The sequence below is a fragment of the Sciurus vulgaris genome (genome assembly GCF_902686455.1).
Source record: "Sciurus vulgaris genome assembly, chromosome: 6".
Taxonomy (NCBI): Eukaryota; Metazoa; Chordata; class Mammalia; order Rodentia; family Sciuridae; genus Sciurus; species Sciurus vulgaris.
In genome coordinates, this window is record NC_136466.1 from 126,606,252 (window position 1) to 126,623,607 (window position 17,356).

Here is a 17,356-nt window from a genome sequence, read left to right on the forward strand (position 1 = left end):
CGAGAAATGGGAGGCGGGCATCAGTGTAAGTGCCAGTGTGAATCAAAAGCTTAAGCACCAGGAGGAGCAATGCCTGACGGGAGGAGAAGACAAATGTTCCAGCTCCAGCCAAGAGTGTGAATTCTCTCCTGTTTTGTTCTATTTGACCCTCAAGGGATTGGATGATGCCAGCTCATGCTGGTGAGAGTAATCTTCTCTACTCTGTCCACCAATGCAAATCTCTTCCAGACAGCCTCACAGACGTAGCCATAAATAATGTTTTGCCAACTATCTGGGCACCCCATAGCCAAGTCCAGTTAACACATTAAAAATAACCAGTACAGGGATCGCACGTGGATCTGAGGTCAAGTTAACAACTGAGAACAGATTTTCTCAAAGGTGAGAGGGGAGAAGTTTGGAGCAGGGGTGTGGTGTGCGATGGTGGGTGGCAAAGTGAAGAGAGCAGGCTGGGAAGTGGCTGTTTGCCCTTCTCCAAGCTGCTGCGATCACGTCTAGCTTAGGAACCATGAGGGTTCCAACCATGTTGGAAACAGGTTAAAAAGTAAGGGAGAAGTGAATGCCAGAAAATCTTGCCTTGCTGAAGAGGCGGGGGCTGGGGCTCAGGGAGTCCTGGGGCTTGTTGTGAACATGGAGTTTGTCCAAGCTGATTAAGTGGAATTAACTCCACAGTCTGGGGTCTTACAACCTCCTGTTGCTCTCATCTCTCCAAACCCTTATTTTACCTCTTCAGAGCCTCCTGGAACCCTGAGGAATTTATTAATGAGGTCCAATTACGGAAAACTTCAGGGTTTTAATCAACTTTGGATGTGGGGCTGAGGGGTCCAGCTCACCGCCCCCCAGCAAGAAAACCTACGGTAAACAAGATTCAAGATGAACCGCACACTCCATTCCCCTGCTGGTTCCCCTTGCAGCCCTCTGGCCCGTCCCAACCATCTATGGCATCCCCACCTCCCCTTCCTCCCCACCTCCCCCCATCACAGCTCTCACACAGAGCGATGGACTTCAGTTGCCCCCTTATTTGAAAAACTGCAGGACACGCAGAGCCTGCCCTCCGGTAGCCGCGGCTGGCTTCTGTCCACACTCCGCCCCTCCCTCATGGTTCTCATCTAGGTGTTCTGGAGAGACTTTCCCTGGCCATTTCCACCCTCTTCTACTGCGGCAAACAATCTTCGCTTCCTCCTCCAGGATATTTTTGAAGACAGATTAGAGGCTTGAAAAAATACTTGGAATAACTCTTTAAGCAGGTTTCCCAACACTGATGAAAGGAAACAAAGGCAGTGGGTGGGAGAATCAGTCCCAAATAATGTTCTGTTTATCATCCCCTGTTGCCTCAGGCCCCACGCAGCTTGGGTTCTCCCTGCCTCTGGAAACTCTGCAAACTTCCGGGGCTGGGTCTCTGTGGAGCTCCTCACCCTGGGAGACAGAGGCCCCTCCGCCAGCTGCTGTGGGAATGCCACATCTGGTAATTCCTGCAGCCACTTCCTCTCCAGGGAGAAGGTTGGTCTCCACCCTGTGCGGTTGCATAAAATGATGCTGGGCTCCTGGGAGCAAGCGGCTGGGAGCTGCTAACATCCTCCAGGCTCCTGCGGGGCTGGAGGCTCCGCTCAGCTGATTAAACATTCCCCATCTGGGAAGACATTTAAAGGGACCATCGCCTGGCATGGCCCGGTTTTCCATGTGGAACATTCCATTTCACAAGGCAGGAGGCGCAGTTTTGTTTTAAATGCAGCTAAGTAGGCGGGAAATTGGTCTTCAAAGCTGGGAGCCTCAACCTGCCTTGTGGAGGAAGCCCACTCCGTCCGGTCTAGCTACCAGGGTCCTCTATAGTAAGCCAGGATTCTTTAGGTTGCAAGTGACTGAGAAGATACTTTGTAGATGAGACAAATTTGGTTTTTTTTTTTTTTTTTTGCTCCTGAAGTCAGGGTGGGAAATACAAGCAGGTCCTAGGGATCAGGGTGTGTTGGATCTGGCTCATGTTGATTCTTGAAAGTCACTTTTCCAGGTTTTCAGTGACTTTGTGAGTCAGTTGGTAAACACAATCATTATTAAAAATTAAATTATAAGGTCACGATTACAAATTATATTAGATGCAAATGTAATAAATTCTAAAACCTTACCACTTCTTCATGACGACTGCATTTTCCTTTTCCGTACACTTGTGAGTCTTCTTATCAGTGCTGTCTGTGGGGTGAAAACACAATATGCTGGTGTCCCTTTTTTCATCTCTCCCCAACTCCAATGATGTCATTTTGGAAGTTTGACATTGGTTATGGCGAAAGCATTTGCACTGTAGAGACTGACAAGTGCTACATATCAGGGCTTGGTCTTTTGTTTTGTTGGTTCCCTAGAGTCTAGACTTAAGAAAGTGACGAAAACATGTTGACAATGCAAATTGAACTTGAAAATGTGTGTACATCTATACTTGTTATATTGTGAATAACATCCAAAAATTGGGAGAACATCTAGTTTTTGAAAACTATTAACTGATCTAGCAGAGAAGTCAGTTATGTCATTGAAAAAATGAATGAAGTTTCACCAATGTTCACTTTCATTTTACTCATCTGAAGAAAATTGCTAACCAATTAGAAAAATGCAAATTAAAACTACACTGAGATTCCATCTCCCTCCAGTCAGAATGGCAATTATAAAGAATACAAGTAACAATAAATGTTGGCAAGGATGTGAGGGAAAAGGCACACTCATACACTGCTGGTGGGAGTACGAATTGGTGCAACCACTCTGAAAAGCAGGCTGGAGATTCCTCAGAAAACTTGTAATGGAACCACCACAGTTTTCCCACTCCTCAGTATATACCCAAAGGACTTAAAATTAGCATACTACAGTGATGCAGCCACATCTATGTTTATAGCAGCTCAATTCACAATATCCAAGCTATGGAGCCAATTTAAGTGTCCTTCAACAGATGAATGGATAAAGAAAATGTGGCATATATACACAGGGAATATTACTCAGCCATAAAGAAAAATGAAATTATGGCATTTGCTAGTAAATGGCTGGAACTAAAGAATAGCATGCTAAGAGAAATAAACCAGTCCCCCCAAAAAACCAAAGGCCAAATGCTCTCTTATATGTGAATGCTAACACACAAAAGGGGAGGGTGGGAGGGAAAAAATAGAAGTTCATTGGATTCGACAAAGTGGAACCAAGGGAAGGGAAAGGGCAGGGGAATAGGAAGGACAGTAGAATTAATCAGACATAACTTTCCTATCCTTGTATTTGATTATAGGACCAGGGTAACTCCGAGTCATGTAAAATCACAATAATAATAGGATCCTAATTAGAATAATGTATGTATGATATGCCAAATACATTCTACTGTCATGCATATCTAAAAAGAACAAAGAAAAGCATAAAAAACAAAGAAAATTGCTAACCAACATTTATGTTAGAACTACGCTTGGGCTGTGTGTGGTGGTACACACCTGTAATCCCAGCAGCTCAGGGGGACGTCAGAAGGATTCAATGTTTGAGGCCAGCCTCAGCAACTTAACGAAGGCCCTGAGCAACTTAGTGAGACCCTACCTCAAAATAAAAAGGCTGGGAAAATGGCTCAGTGGTTGAGTCCCTGGTTTCAATCCCTGGTACCAAACAAACAAACAAAAAGGAACTACACTTGGAGAGTTGGTTGTTAAACATTTACCAGCACACCACTGAATGAAACCATAGTCTTTGATGTCACAGGTGCTTTTTAAATCAGTCTCTTTTTCTAGTTAGTCCTCCATATTGACTTTATTTCCTCAGGCTGGAGGAAGCTTCTGGGAGCTTCAAAGTTCATGTTTCTCAGTTTCATTTCTCTAAAGGGTCAGAAAGAAGGAGCCCTCTCCCCTTAGTTCCAATTGGAAGATGCCACAGAAGAACTGATGGGTTTGAATTTGTATCACGTGACCAGGAATGCAGCATTCTGGGACTGGCCCAACAGAAGCACACAATGGGAGTGGTGTGTGTGTGTGTGTGTGTGTGTGTGTGTGTGTGTTATATTGAGGACCCGCTCCTCAAAAGAAGAGGGGTTTGTGTTGCCAAAAAACAGTAGTTCTGGATAAATGAAACAATAGACATCCTTCTTTTTACCATGTGGGTTTAGGTAAGTTACTTTATTTTTCTGATTTTCGGCAAAATTGAGAACATTCAATCTATTTCATAGGGTTCTCGTGAGGATTAGGTAAAATAATGTGCATGTAGCATTTCGCGTATGGCAAATACTTAAGTTATAGTTGTTGTTTTAATGCTAAGTTCACATCATTTTTCCTAAGATTGTAAACTCTGACAGGGCAGTGTCTTGCTAATCTTCTATGCCGCTTTTTCTTATATAGCAGGCACATACGTATTTTTAGAAAATTATAATAAATATTTACAGCAATAGCATCTCCACTTAGACTCTAGTATAAACCAACTATGCTTATTCCCTACTTATCATTTACTAAGTAATGGAAACCACATCCTTGGTCTCACATGTCATCAAGAAGTTCTAATGGATTACGTGTTTCTTTAAGTAACAAGTAAGTACACGTGGCTGGGAAATCCTATTTTGCCTTCCTGTTGACAGGAAGACCAAACAACAACAAAAAGAATTCTCTGCAATCTTTGATCTAGGATACCTTTGTAAATAGCTACTTACTGGCAACATATATCATTAGTTTGTTATTAGGAATTTTATTGCTTTTACTGCCTTTGTTGAGGGAAAGACAATAATTAGGTATTGGTTGTTGTTTTATATTTGTGTTCAACAAGGGGGCTGGAGAAAGTCATTGGACTGAGATTCCAAGTCTTGGGGACTAGAGTGAACTATTATCTTTAGTTAATTCTATCCAAGTTCCTTAAATTCTTGATATGGTTTAGATTTGATGTATTCCCCAAAAGCCTATATGTGAGACGATGCAAGAGGATTTAGAGGTGAGGTGATTGGGTTATGAAAGCCATGACCTAATCAGTGAATTTCTACACTGATAGGGATTAACTGGGTGGTAACTGTAGGCAGATAGGGTGTGACTGGAGGAGGTGGGTCCCTGGGGTCATACCTTTGGAGTACATATTTTGTCCCTGGTGAGTGGAGTTCTTTCTATCTCTGCTTCCTGGTGCCATGCATGTCTCAATCACATACTCTGCCATGATGTTCTGCCTCATCTCAGACCCTGAGGAATGGAGTTAGCTATCCATGAACTGAGACCTTGGAAACCATGAGCCCTCAATAACTTTTCCTCCTCCAACTGTTTTTGTCAGGTCTTTTTGGTCACAGTGGCAAAAACAAAACAACAACAAAACGAAAATAAAAACAAAACCCGACTAAAACAACTCTGGAGGAGGAACTTCAACTCCATGTCCTGGGGACCAGAGTGGAATATTACATCTAGTTAGTTCTGCCTGGGTCCCCAAGGGCTGCGTAAAGCATCCTGGGCTTCGAGCCCTGGGACTTGCTTTGCCTGCTTTTGCTTTCATTCTCTAGAAATGGAGGTACCATTCTCTGCTTCCAGACTCTTCTATCGTTTCCCTTGCCAAATCAGAACAGATCCCACATCCTATTTTCTGAACTCATTTTTATCGTATCTTTTTCTGAATGACCCAAGCCAGCTCTAATTATCTTACCATCTTTCACTCTAGTCTTAACCTGTCACTTAAGCTTGTGGGCAATGCCATTCCCTTAAGATTTTGGTTGGTTTCCATTTGTGCCCATCGTCTCCACTGAATGGAAAGCGATTCATCGTAGGGGCTTAGCAGGCCCGGTCCTACAGGGCCCTGCTTGCTCGGTAAGGCTTTTGTTCTCAATGACTCCATCTGGGTCCAGTGGTCAGATCTTTCTCCCAAGGGCAGTTCACGGGGCAGCCGACAATGAGAAACTGAAGCTCATCACTGGCAACAGGTCTTCTCAGTATGAGAATCCTGTGTTTCTGCTACACCAGTTGTGATTTTCCTTTCTCCTGTCTTCTACGCTGGGATAGATTCAAAGCCCCTTTGGTTTTGTCCAAAAGTATTTGTGTAAGCAACAGTTATTCTTAAAATACTTTTCAGTATGTAGACAAAACTTCCAAATTCTGTTACAGTGAACCATTAGAACACCATTTTTCCCCCTTGCTCAATTTTATACCTCAAATTCTGCTGAAGTGATTTCATTTTCTCCAAAACATCTTCTCATGTGCTTCCCTGATAACTTCCTTTCCTGGGTTGACAAAGCTAGCTGTGGATTTGCCTATAAAAATTTTTAGTTTGGGGCAATAGAAGATAACTTATCTGTGTTTTTATCCAGGGCTGTTTGGAGCAAATATTTCTCTACTTTCACTTGTGAAAGGGCAATGCTAGGCCGCAGGCAGATCAGTGACAAAACAGAAAGACCAGCCACAGAAATAATGGAAGCTATCATGTATTCGTATGTACTATGACTCTGGCTTCTTTTGTACTAGGTACTTAAGACATGTCCTTTAGCCCTCAGAACAACCTTGTTATATTATGGTAGCATTGTCCTCGTTTTATTGATGAGGAAACGGAAACCCAGAAAGGCCAAATGGCTCATGATAACACAGACAATAAATGGCAGAGCCAGATTTAAACTGGCTCCCCTTGGGCTTGGCCCAGCCTCTCTTCACTGCACTGCATTGCTTTTCTAGTTGGTAGGAGAGAGATCTGGGGGATTACCTTGGTACCCTTCAAATCACTCTAAACCAGTTTCTATCTGTCTCCAAGGAGTGTGGTGTGTGGTATTGGCCATCCTTGAGAACCTTCGGTTCCTGGCCTGGTCATCGCTGTTTCCCCTGATTCTACATAAGGTTGACTCTTTCCCAGCCTGGGTCATGAACAGTGTTTGTGAAGTTCTTGTTCAGAATCCTGATTACAGGTGAAAACCAGCATGGACCTGCTTAAGAAAAAAGCTGCTCCTAGGAAGAAGTGGGTGCTCCTGTGGATTGGCAGGGTTGACTGGATCAGGGGGGTGGGTCCCACACAGGCCATTTAACCCGGGACTCCTGGACAGATCACCGATCCCATGACTCTGCCCTCATACTCTTTCACCCAAACTATTTAAAGAGGAGCATGGAAAAGGAAGACTTCAAACAAAACCAAAACAAACAAAATAAACAGAAACACAATGTAACCAGAGAACACATTCCAAATACCTGGGTATTAGAATCTTTCTTCCAGACCTTAAGTTAATTGTACCTTACTCAGTTTTACAAGTGAGTGTGAAGCAATTCTCACTATGTCTTGGACATGTGAAGTTTCCTAAAACTCCCTGCTCATCTTCTCTTTTGAGCAACTTATTTTTCCCCCTTTCTTTCAACCTGTTAGGTATTTCCCCGCCTACTTGAGTTTAAACCAGTTTTGCATTTTCCTCTGCATCTCATTTAAATTTCGGTTTTAATGTGGAAACTGACAGAGCATATTATTCACTTGAAAAGTAAATGGCTACCTGTTTGTTTTGCAGCTGTTCTGTGCCTGGCAGTTTTCTGCTCTGGGGGAGAAGGGAATGGGTACTGACAGGTCCCCACTCTCAACTGACTTATCATCCCATAAAATAAAATGTGATTGTTTCAAAATTGGTCATAGGGCCAAATGGAAATGTTTCCCACAATGATTTCCAGGCATCACTTTTCAAATGCTTTTTTAAGACTTAGAGCCTTGTTGTAATTAGGAATCTTTCAGTAGTTTCAGTCCAGTGAAATCTCCCCTACTCTCTCCCAGGCTGGTTTCTTCCTTCTCTGAATTTCTTTTAGTTCTTATGGTAGGTAGCACACAATGTATTTGTTGTGTGATTGTATGCTGTGTGTTGCTCTTTTCTACATCCCATCAAAGTGTGACTGGGGGAGCAAGGGCAGCCGCGGTTACTTTCCTGTCCTTCATATCTGTTCAAGTGCCTGACAAATAGGCGACACTCAAAAAGCATTTGATTTCTAGGCTTCCAGGCTGAAGGCTGGAAGAAATATTTATCCCTCTGAAGTCTCCACATTTCTGACCCGCTGCTTTTCATCTAATCAGAATGGCAGATGAAACAACAAATTTTCAATTGTTAGAACTCTGGGCAAAATAGGAGTAACTTAGCATTGAGTGACATCCTGAAAGATCTCTTATCCGAGAAATTCACAGCCTCTAGACATAAATGTTTGACGTTTTAATACCTGTTTTGCTTACTTGGAAGCTTCTCTTCTCCAATCTTGTTCTTACCTTTTAGTTACTACAATGTTTTGAACCAGCCAAGGTCATTAAACAATTGAGTTCTGAGTAAATATGATGTCACTATCATGGCCTCCAAGCAAATTCACAAATTGTATTTTTATTATCAAATCCAGATAATGGGAACACCCTATGACTTTATAGCTTTTGATTGATGAGTGATTTGGCTGGATTTTTGGTAGAGGAATGAAAAATCTAGTAAAAATGTGACACTTAAAATCCAAACTGTACTATCTTGTATTTAAATAGTTGAAAGGGGTAAAGGAATACTTTCTAAAAAATAATCCTAACAAATTCATAAAGCATAATCAATACATTCAAGTATATACAAGGCAATTTTATAGACAAAATCTTTTTAGCAAATCCCTATAACCAATAATTCATTATCTGGTATTTAACAAAGTGATTTAATCTGTAATAATATTCTCCTTTGGTTATAGATATAGAACCTGGAGATTTAACAAATCAACCCAGGTTACTGAAGGAGGAGGATTATAATTGTGCTTAAATAAATGTTTTACATCCAGAGATTCACATTTATTTGAGATAATGTTGAACGTATTCTTCTGGAAAACCTAGGTTGGCTTGGGTACCAGTGGCATTGGATACAGGCTTCTTCTGAAGCACGACAACTCCACTAACATTTATTGAATGTCTACTATGGGCAGTATTCCCAAGCAGAACCTTAACTAACTGCTAACCAGATACAATACAGGTTCATTCCAAAGATCCAGTGAAATTAAGGATGTAAAGGATGATATGACTTTTTATCCCAAAGCAAATATTTATTGACTGCCTAATGGGTGTCAATAACCATAGTATTATCTTACACTCTTGATCGTGAGGAGCAAATTAAAGCTCAGAGAATTTGGATAATTTGCTTAAACATCAGAGCCAGGATATAGTCAATCTAACTCCAAGGGCTGAGCTTCCTTTTATACCACTGCCTCCCATGTGGCTGCAACCGGAATTTCCTGCCCTGATAGAATCCCTTCTGCTTTTCATTGGGCTGGGGGTGGGGTAGCAACCTGGGGAAGGGGTGCCACCCACAACTGCATGGGTTAGAGACAGAAGTTCTCCAACTTCAGCAATGGCCAAGATGCCTTAAGGATGGTCATTCTAGCTCCCTGACTTACAGGAATTTTGAGAGAATTAGCCCTGGTATTAGCAAGAAGCACTTTGAGTGCTTCAGATGAAAGGCTGTAGGTGAGCATAAAATATGGCTATTAGAGACTGGCATGGAACTTTATATGAAGGAGAGTGCTTACTAATTATAAGACAGCTACTCATTTGTAGATTTATTTTCTAGCTTAATCTCTCATTGGCACTATATTACAAGGACTAGAAAAGTGCCCAGAGGTTTATGACCAAAACTCAAAGGCTAAGTTTGCATGTCTCAGATAGACCTATCTGCTTAAAATAATAAAAAATAATAATAGTAATTATAGTAAATCCTGTTTACACCTTGCCTTTGCTTGAATGGCTTCAGAGACTCTGCAAAACAACCCTCGGTATATCCATTGGTTGGTCAATGACTTATATAAGCATCTGAGAACATTTTAGCAATACTATATATTAACAGGAATTAATTAGGCATTGTCTTTATTTGGAACATACCTGTTGGGGAGAGAAGAGAGGAAAGCTGATGGCTATTTTCTATAGCCTGGATGGCCACAAATTTTCCAACTCCTTTCAAATTCCTAGCCAATCCTGGATCAGTCTTAAAAGGTTATTATTATAAAGCCCCCCCCCAAAGTTAATGCTTCTCTTTGTCTATTGTTTATTTTTAAATGACCTAGGCAATGGCTCAGAAAGGAATGCAGTTCCCATAAAACATTTTCCCACATTAAACAATTAAAAATTATTTGGGGGGAAAAAAGAGAAAGGAGGAGAAGGAACTTGGAGTTTTGGAAAATCTTTTATAGAAATTTGATTGGTATTTTTCTTTTGTGGCTATAAATAGAAGCCAAGTTAAGGTTAAGTGCCATGGACAAGGTCACAGAGTAGATGGGAGCCACTAAGCAAGAGTGGACATGAACTGGGCAGGTCATGAGGTGCACAGGCTTTGTGAAAAGCCTCGTTTCATTTTACTTTATTCATAGGTCCTGGCTTCAGAATCCATACATACATACCATCACTCATCCTTTTTTTTTTTTTTAATATCTTTTAGTTGTTGATGGACCTTTATTTTATTTATTTATATGTGTTGCCCAAGAATTGGACCCAGTGCCTCACGCATGCCAGGCAAGCACTCTACACCTGAGCCACAACCCCAGACCCCATTCTTTTTTTTTTTTTTTTCCTTCTTCCAACTGTTTTCACATCATCTCATGCAATTCTCACTTTAATTATTTAAAAATGCAACCAGCAGGCTCCTGGTCACTCCCAGACTCTTTGTGCTGTGCCAATTGAGGTAATGATTGTTGCTGTAATAAACTCACCCCTAACTGTACATTGCCTGAACACAAAAGAATTAATTTTTTCTGAAAATAGATGTCCTGATTAATAGGGTTCTATCTTCCATGGAGCGACCTTTGAACCTAAGCTCTTTTTGTCTTGTTGCTCCACCATCTTCAACATTTGGCTTCCAAAGTTCCAGGGGGCATGAGCACCCAGCCTCTGGGTAGGAAAAGAGCCTGGAGGAGGAGAGCTGGAAGTTCACCTGATCCTGCCCTGGAAGTGACCATTCTCTTAGCATTCAGCTCGCAGTGCTTTGGTTACAACTCTGTCTCAAGGCCACACCTTACTTCAAGGGAGCCTAAGAATTGCAGTTGGCTGTGTGTCCAGGAAGAAGAATAGGATTGTTATCTCAGCAGACTGCTTGGCTTGGGCACTTTCCCCAGCTTTGGTTTCTGTGGTTTCTTTTCCTTTCATTGGTTCTTCAGGAATGATTTGCCCTTCCTCCTACGTAACCTCAGCAGAGTGTGCCACAGGCTTTCCTTAGAGAGACGTTGTCCTTTTTTTTTTTTTTTTTTTTTGGTACTAGGGATTGAACCCAGGGGAACTTAACCACTGAGCCACGTCCCCAGCCCTTTTCATTTTTATTATGTTGAGACAGCGTCTCATTGAGTTGCTCAGGGCCTCACTAAGTTGCTGAGGCTGGGTTTGAACTTGTAATCCTCCTGCCTCAGCCTCCTGAGCTGCTGGGATTACAGGAGTGTGCCCTTGTGCCTCACTCCTACCTCTTTGTGTCTCCTGCTCCAGGCCCACTTTCTGTGGGAATGCTGTGACCCCAGCTCTCTCTGTCCTTTGAAAGCTGCTTCAGTGGGATCCTGATTTCCTCTTCTCAGCTTCCTTCTACATGGACCTTATATCTCACAGGAGAACCGCCGCCTTCCTCTCCTCACTTCAGCCAGGGCTCAACTCTCCTCTTCCCTCAGGTCTCCCTGTCACCTGCTGCTGAGCCAGAAGCTCTGGGTCTGACTTCCGTGCTCTGTGTATTTTAGCCCTCATTCATACCCAATTTAGCTGCTTCTTCTGCCATGTCTCCCCAGTGCCTTCCTCAAATTCTGGTTATTTCCTCATTTAAACTCCTAATCCCCAAGGATCCCAAATAGACTCTTACTGCAGAGATGGAACACAAGCTTCTGCTGATTCCCTTCCCAAACCCTGCACAGATGACTCCCTTCAGCTCTCCATTCTCACCCACCAGGTAGGGAATTCCTTTTGCATAAAACTTTTGAGTGGATAGAGCAATTTTGGATATTATCATATCAATCCCCTAAATGATCAGAAAGAGGCATCCTTAGTGCCATTTCACCCATCAGAAAATAGACCCAGGGTCTAAGTGACTTTCCCAAGGTCTCAGCGTCCATGCAGAGTGAAGAGTTAAGCTCAGAGCCTATCCCTCTCTTGAGTTTCTTAGATCTCTCACTGTTTTCTCCCTAATCACGTGTTGCAAGTATTTTTTCTTGCTGCGTCCATTTTCCCACTGCTGAAGTCTCTGACCTCTTCTGCTGTCTCTGATCAAAAGCACAGAATCCCTTCATGCCCTGCCTTTACATCTAAAACTCAAGACTGCAGGTTGGAATGGAACGCCCCTGATGGAGCACGTACAGTACGGCGAAAAGTCTGAAATGATGATAAACGTTGTTGACTGGTGACAATTGTTAAATGTCTTACTCTGAGACAGAAAAGGTGATGTATGTGCCGAATGAGGGACTGTGGAAAGCAAATAGATACATCAATTACCCCTTCCACAGCTAGCAGTTTGTTAAGTCCCAGTTAGGCAAAATTTGGTGTTTGGAGTTGTTAACTGTGCAAAGAATAGATGAGAGTCCCTGCCCTCAGGGACCCTTGGAGCAGCAGGAGCCACGAGACCAGGAATCAGGTAATGATGATGGATCCTGGGAATGATGATGGAGTGGGAAGCACAAAGTTCCCCATTGCCTTCGGCGATGGCTGACAGGGGCCTACCTTTAGGAGGGGCTGAAGGTGGAGCTCCGTTCCTGGATCTCATCATTCACTGGTGATAATCTAGACAGGTCAGCTGCTGGGTACACCTCAAGGACTCAGGGAACCTCTTGCCTAGCAAGGGAGAAAGCCACTGCATCGCTGATACACAGATGATTATTTAGTGAGGGCAGGGATGAGGACCCTGAAGTCCCAATGGCTCAGGAGTGAACGACGGGAGATACAGTGGAGTCTGCCTCAGAGGGGAGGGGTCGAGTGTACAGGTGAGCATCCTCGCCGGAAAAGCTCCAGGTGCTTCAGATTTGGATTTTTCCCACTGTGAGTATTTACACACAATGAGATGTCTCGGGAATGGGGCCCAAGTCTAAACACAGAGTTGATTTGTGTTCTACACATATCTTCTCTGCGTAGCCTCGGAGTAATTCGACATAGTATTCTAGTTGTGCTTGCATTTTGACTCCAACCTTTCACATGAGGTCAGGTGTGGGATTTTCCACTGTGGCATCACGTTGGGACTCAAAAAGTTCCAGTTTTGGAGAATTTTGGATTTCAGATTTTTGGATTCAGTACTGAGAGATAGTGAGTGGAAGGAGATGAATGAGATAAAAGGAGGAAAGCATAGAGCCTACCAATAAAACAGTTTAAGTTGGGGTGAAAGGAAGATAGGAACGATGGGCTGGTACCACCCCTATGGTCCCTAAGCCACGTGTAAACTTGCCAGAGAAAATAGTCAAGACCTCCAGGGAGACCTGCGGATGTTTGCTCAGGGGGGGCGTGCCTCCTTGACATTGTGATACAAAAGTCTCACTTCGAGACTGCTTGGTTACGCTGGGGCAAAGCAGAGCCAGGCTCAGCCCTGTCAAACCATGTCAGAAATCTGAACTCAATTTGTTGGGAAATGAGGAAGGTCGTGAAGGTTATTAAGAGGACACTTGTGACCCAGACCAGAACGATGCCACATGAGAAAGAATTACAGAACTCCATGTCTGTCTACGTGAGAAGCGAGGCAAGACAAGATCACAGGGGAGCAGCTGGATGGTGGTACCCTTCCATGGAATTCCTCTCTGCATTTTGTGATGGAAGGTCTTGGTCTGAGAGTTCGTCCCACATCACAGGAGGCAAGAGGGAAGAATTCAGAAAGAGGATGGGAAGGATGGGGAGGAAGGCCTTCCACATCTCTGTAAGCCCACAGATGAGGGCTGGTGCTCCTCAGCACAGCTCGGGGCAGTGCAAGGTGCAGACCAGAGGAGTGCTGTGCTCAGCATGGACAGAAGTGAGCTTCCTCTGGAGCCTTACCATTTTCCTTTCTTTGTCCTCTCAGTGGAGCAGTTCGGCAGGGCTGAGCCCGGCTCTTCTTTGGCACAGCTCACCCGAGCAGTTTTTGAAGTGAGGCTCTTTGCCACGATGTCAAGGAGGCACGCCCGCCTGAGGGAATGTCACCTGGTCTCCCAGGAGGTCTCCTTGAACATCTTCGTTAGCAAGCCTACACGTGGCACAGAGACCCTGTCAGGCACTGGCTACATTCCTTACATTCCTTACAACCCCAAACCCACTGGCAGGCAGAGAGGGATGGTGTCTGGCCACCATCCAGACAGTAAACAACAGAGGCAAATATCACGCAGCCATTAATCTCACCAATTACACTTTAACCCAGGAGGTCTGTAAACAGGAGCGTGATCTTCCTCTCTTTTATCCCCCTACCCCCAAAATACAAAGAGGCTACATTCTACCATTTCTTCCATATTACCATTGCTTCTAGTGCCAAGTGTCCCTTTGTGGAAACAATCATACCAGTATAAAAATTCCTTTGTGTATTGATTTTATCTTCTAATTTTCAATATGATTTTCAATACATATGGCACTTCTGAGTGCTCAGGAAACTGATTTTGCCGTTTTCTATTAAGCCATGGTTCCTTTATCACTTTGAGCTCCTCAGCTGAATGGATCATATTAACATAAAATATGATCCTGACTGGGCGATCTAATAATAACACAAACGCATTTGATTTGAAATCTTTTTCTAGTACATCCATTTATAAGGATGCATTTCCCATTCTTCTTTCTCTGGGTAGATGCTACCCAAAGACATCCTGGTACATTCAAAAACCTACAGCAATTGGCTTTGTGGACAAAGGAAGATAAAAAAAAAAATGTGAGGAGCAGATCCTGGAAGCCATTAAGTCTAGCATCATTGCAGGCAGATGATGAAGTGGGCAGTTTCTCCTCAGTGGCTCCAGCCTTTCTTAATCCTGTGTTCACTCTCCCTTTAGTGCCCTTGACCTCTCCTTTCCCTCCTCTTTTTCAACATCAGCTCAAAGAAATGATCCGTGTCAAGTCATTTTTTTTTTCTTCACAGGCATTAATGAGTCTGGAGAATTCTTGTGCCTGCTGTGTTTACACTGAAGCCTTATCTTTAATTGTGGAATGAAAGGAATTTCAGGTATTGGATCATAACCCAAAGTTCAAGTTTCTAAATTCTATTCACATGGTGCTTAGACAAATAATTTTCTATTGAAAGGAAGGCAGCTTTTAGCAGGCTCTCTTGCCAGACTCTGGAGGCACTTGATCCCCAGAAGATGGAGTGTGAGGTTGGGGTGGGCAGGTCAGGTAGCACAGGGAGATTTCTAAAATGTTCCTTCATAAGGTGTTTGAGGTCTGCTCTAGCAAAACCTCAACATGGGTCAGTTAAGAAGATCCATGGATCAAGTAGGTGAGAGAGATCTGTTGAAACTGAGCACGGACCCCTTTCTTCCTTAGGATGGGGGGGAATCCCCTCCATGTTCAGACCTGGCCTGCTATTCTGTCCTATAGGGAGAGGGGACCTGGAATGAGGTCTTGCTTCATTAAATTAAGCAATCATATTGTTTTCAGGGAACATTTTCATGTCCTGCTCATCTTCTCAGATTTGGTTTGTGCATGAAGGGTGACACCAGGTATTCATTAGAAAGGGTCCAGACTTAATGATTCTGTCTCTAGATCTAGGCTAAGCCATTTATTCTGGGGCTCGATTTTGTTAAAATGCAAGAGTTGACAAATTACCAAGGCTCTCCTAGCTCTAAATTCCAGTGATATCTGAGATCTATGAAATAAGATTAAGTGGTGCACCTTAACACGTTGCTGTTTAAACCAAAATGCTTAGATCAGGGCACTGGTGAAAAGTAAGAGCCAAATATGCGAGGGACACTGGACATTTTTCATGGCTTGTTTTCTCCAAAAATGGAGCAAAGCTGGGATCATGGGAAGAAGTAGAAGCTGCTGGTGGCAAGTCAATACTAATTGCATCACCAATAAGATTGTTTAGGGAAATATGTTTATGAAGTGTGGGAAAGAACAGACCTAGTCTGGGGGAGTCAGGGGAGAGGCCAGTTTCTCCTAGGACAGTGGTTTGATCTGACAAAGGGCGTGATTTCTCATCGATGGAAGGATTAAGTTGAGCCACGGGAGGGTTCCTGAAAAAAAAAATCAAGTTGCAAGTCATTGGCCACCAGACAATCTGCAAGTGAGTTTTCACAGACAACCAACACACCTTCCCGTTACAACCGTCCGGTAAGCTCTGGGCCCCATAAATCAGTGGAAGGATGATAGGAATTTAGAGAAAGGTGATGATTCCAGGGTTTATCAGGATTCCTTTTTTGGCAGAGTGCTTCTGTCTTCCACAACACCGTGGGCACTTTCTTCATAACACATTTGGTGAAAGAATAGTGTTCCTAGAGCCAAGGTCTGTGGTCCATCGTAAAGCGCTAGTTGTTTCTAATTCAGTAATAAGTGATGAAACTCCTTGTGTCTTTAATACTTTTATAGGGAAGACAGGACAAAAGATACAGTCACAGTCTTAAAAGCACTTAGAATGTAGCAGAAAATGCAAAGATACAATTACTGTAGATAACAAACATGGAAATCTTTAAGCCTTGTAGCGGAAGATGCTGTCTTCAGCCCCGATGAAGCCATTTCAGGAAGAGGAGCCACAAGAAAGGCTGAACAAATCAGTTGGATCAGGGTAAAATCATCCTTCCCAAGAACTTGTATATTTTAGGATTTTCTGGTGGCCACTATAGTTTGGGTCTTAAATGATTCACAAAGGTTCGTGTGCTAGAAACTTAGTCCCCAACTTGGAGTTATTGGGAGTGGTAGAAGCTTGAAGAGGTGTATAGGAGAAGGTCTTTGGATAACTGGGGTCTGCCCTTGAAGGAAATAATGGGACCCAGCCCCTTCTTCTTCCTTTCTTCTACTCCCTGGTCATGAGGTAAGAGGTTTGACTCTGCCATGATGTGCTACATTCCTATAGGCCCCAAAGCAGGGGGCCAACTGATCATGAATTGAAAATTCCCAAACTGTGAGTCAAAATGGACCTTTTCGCCTTGTAAGTTGATTATTTTTGAGTCTTTGTTATAGTGATGTGAAGCAGAGTAAAGCAGTGGCATTATTCCATACCTAAAATTCATGTTTTTTAAATTCGTTCTCTTTAGTTATACATAATGGTAGAGTATATTTTGACATATTTATAGAAACATGGAGTACATCTTATTCTAATAAGGATCCCAGTCCTGTGGTTGTGCATGATGTGGAGCTTCACTGTGGTGTATTCATTATGGACATAGGAAAGTCATGTCAGATTCATTCCACTGCCTTTCCTGTTCCTGTCCCCTCCCTTCCCTTCATTCCCCCTCTGTCTAGGACACTGAGCTTCTGTTCTTCCCCTCCCCCTGAAAAATGTTGATGGCTATTTCTTTCCTCATTAATACATACAGTGATGAATTGACTCTGGCAT